Below are 3,833 nucleotides of genomic sequence, written 5' to 3' on the forward strand. Positions count from 1 at the left end.
TTTCTTGCAGTACCAAGGGATCTCCAACATCCAGAGGGCATGTTGCTCAACTCAGTCATTGTCTGGGTGCATTGACACCCATTTTAAAGACCCTTGACTCTATTTTGTGTGACTGGCCCGTGATTGAGATCACATAATTACAATAATTAGGAAGCTCACCTCAGGATATTATCAGAGCAACCCACCCAAACCTAAGTCCATATGGTTTGAAATAGCTAATGAGTCAGTTAATGTGCTATGTCCAGGAGTAATGGACATTCAATATGGATGGCATGAAGACATAATTTACCAACTTTCTGACTGATTAAGGTTTTCCATGTAGACAGTTCTCGTATTTTGCATCTCACAGTAAGTTTAAAGTATTAAAGGCTTTTATGTGTTAAACAGAGCAGAAGAAAACAGCTGAGACTTTTAAAAGGCAGGCAAGAAATCAGTTATCTCTTGAAAGACAATACAATAAGTTGGAGATCTTGGAGCTTTCATGTTAAATATACTGCAAACGAATTATTTGAAGAGCTCTATTAAAGTACAGGAAATGACAATGGCAATAGGTGATATTTGCTTTAATGCCAAGCAGCCTGAATGAATGAATGACTCCACACTTAGAGGGGCTGTTTTACCACTGTAACTTTTCCATCCAGTCTCTTAACACTCACCTTGCTGCCAATACTGTGGAAATTTGTAATCAGCTCTCCACACAGAACTGATTAATAGGGGGGATTAATACCCTGAGGTTAAACTTTCCAGTGAGAAAAGCACCAAAACTCCTGAAACGGGGAAGAAATTATGTTTGGTTTTTGAATGAGGTGCAGAATCCATCTGCCCAGTTAGGATTCCTCTCTCCTAATGTGTTCCTGCTCTTGCATCATTTTAATGGCTATTGGGATGAGATGTTACTCCCAGCTCCTTCCACTATAGCTGGAGGGTGTCTTCCTTATCTCTTGTATGTCAGAGGTTTTATTGCTCATACCTTTAAGAAAGCAATTGTTTATGAGAAAGTGTTTTCTTACTCATGTTTATTTACTTTCAGAAAAGCACAAAGATATAATGTAAGTTTATTGTTGCTGTGGGAATGGATTGAATTTACAGGGAGAGCAGAATGTCTAGTGGTTAGAGCACAGAAAGGGATCAGGAATTATATTCTTTATGGGAGTAATTCCTGGAATCAGAATCCTGGCTTTGCTACAGACTGACCATATACAAATTATTTCCTATTTGTTGCATTTAATCTATGTGAAGCAGTCTGGGTGGCTTGTTTTAAGGTGCTGGTATTCTCAGGTGAGAGCTACTGTGTATGTGCAATTGCCATGGCTATTACCTGATGGTGAACATTAGCTCTACCTTCTTGTAGGACAGGTGATGCATTAGAAATGGTCCATATAGTCAGCTCCAATGTATGTTTGTGTTTGTCATTGTTTCTGTTGTTGTTTCAAGCTTTCTTTTCTAATGTAGGCTTTTCCCCTCCAAAACCAAGCACATACAGAACACAAGATTTCTGTGAAGTTGGTTATTACAGCCTTGCAAAGAAAATAAGAAGTTTGCCTCCACTGGCGGTATTGTACATTTTATCCTAGGCATAAGAGCAGGGGGAAGGTTGCTAAGCTTCTATGGTGGTTAACGCTTAGACACCAGGCCTTTTCAAAGGATATCTAGAAATGGAAATGAAGAAATTACAGGAATATTAGTAGGATCTCACTAGTGTTCTTGATTTACAGGAAACAGTGACTTTTCCTCCCCTATAGAGCAGTGATGTGAAAAGGTTTAGAGAAATGGAGAGGAATGAATCTGGCAAAGCATCTGGGGAGAAGGGCTTTCCATTTCTGAGATTATCCACATAAAGTTGTTTGAGAAAGGAAACTCATCTGTTATAATATTAATTATTCACCTGTCAATGCTACTTTTTATGTATAAAGTTAATTACGATGATAGGATATGTTAAATATGACACATTTCACTGCAAGATTGATTTCTTTTTTCCCTGACCTCAGAATAAATATTGATTTTCATGATCTTTAAATGTAGTGCAAAGGTCATTTTATTAATGGCATATTAATAGAAAGTAGCCCTGACCATGCAATATTAATATATTTGCATTGTTATTTCTCAGATCCCATCCAGAAGGAAAGAGGCAAGGTACCAATGCCTTCTTTTCTAGGAGAAATCAGGAAGCTGTTAATTCTAATGACTGTTCAGACTCCTTTAAATGTGATGTTTTGCTTTGTTTTAGGGTTTGGTTTTTTTTTTTGTTTTTAAAATTAGTAACAGTAGTGAAGTGGCAAATAGGTTGTGTAATGTATCTAATAAGATAGATATGTGTTGTTTTTCCAGCATGCCCAAGAAAGCAAGGTGCTCAAGGTGCTGTCATTACCTGATAGTCATAGTCAATTCCATGAGGAGAATCACACTTGTGAAAGAAGACTGATGGGATAATTTGATGGGTTTTTTCCCCCTTTTTTTTTACATTTATGGTAACTCTTGAAAATCCAGGCTTAGAACTGCTGTTCTACTGGTGGCTGAACCAAGGCAGATCTGGTGGCTTTAAGTATTCCTCATAGAGTGATTGTGTATGAATTTTCTATCAAGTCTGCTCTGTAAAACACAGGGAGAAGAGAGCTCACATTGAAATAACCTTTAAATAATACTGCATAGTGGTCCTGAGAAAGTTGTGCTTCTCAGGAGGTATATTTGTATGCCTTTTATGAACAGCTTTATATGTGGTCTTTCTTTTTAGTGCATGTTTTGAGTGCTTTGTGTCAGGTGACTTAAGTCAAGAGGAAAGATGACAACTTCCATAGTTTACAGACAGCAAGGGGAAGAAATGTCTAGTATGGCATATTGCCATGCAGAAAATAATTACAATTAAGTAAAGAAAGTGATTTGAGCAACCAAATATCTGGTGGCCTGACTTCAACAGTTTGTACCTTTAGAACTTTGATTTTGGAAGAGTCCATGATGATAAATGGAAACTGAGATAAAATGCAGTATTGCTTTGTGTCATGCCAAGCTAACTTGTATCTATGTTTAAGGTAACGATTTACTGGACAAGAGAAGTATGATAGAACCAATTTATTTGGGCTTCCAGGCATTTTATGCAGAATCATATAGGAAATTATTAATTAAGCTGGAGAATGTAAGTGTAAAAAGTGTGAAACTGGTGAAATGAGCAAGTAATAAACTGAATGGGGAAACAGTGAATGACAAAGAGGTTACTGGTTTCCTAAGGATCAACTTCAGCACCTATTTAATGGCTTAAACCACAACATTGAGTATTACTTACTTCATGAGCAGCAAAACCAAAACAGAAGTGTCCTTACACAATTTGCTGCCGAATATGAAGTTGTGAGGCATTGGAGTATCGGTGCAAGAGAAACAACAGTATTTCATAATGCAACATTTGAGGCTATGCTTCTTTTAGAGTGCTGGTTTGAAAGAAAAAGAGAATCACAGAATGGCCATGAGCTGATAATGTGACTTAAGGAGTCCAAAAGTCAGGCCTGATTCTAGGTTGTATCGGTACTTTCATTATGAGATTCAGAAGACTTATTTGGAAGTGTTTCATTGAGAATTCATCTCTACTGTCCTATATGCTCCTTGAGCGTGAAATCATGAATGCTATCCAGTGCATGCAGACAGCAATGACTATATTCAGTTCTGCAGTGGAAAGCAGAGCTAAATTATGACTGTGGGTTGAACTGAAAGAGGACCTCTTCTGTTGGAAAGCGCCTCTTGTAAGAAATGGATTTGAAAAGAAGTTGTGAAGAAATTTCTTTCCAGGGATAGATTAAGCAAAGTGATATAGTTTTTCATATTATTTGTGCTGAGGTAGTAGGAAC

This window comes from Pezoporus wallicus, unplaced genomic scaffold, assembly GCF_028554395.1.
Source record: "Pezoporus wallicus isolate ANWC-B61680 ecotype Strahan unplaced genomic scaffold, APGP_CSIRO_Pwel_v1 contig_6714, whole genome shotgun sequence".
Taxonomy (NCBI): Eukaryota; Metazoa; Chordata; class Aves; order Psittaciformes; family Psittacidae; genus Pezoporus; species Pezoporus wallicus.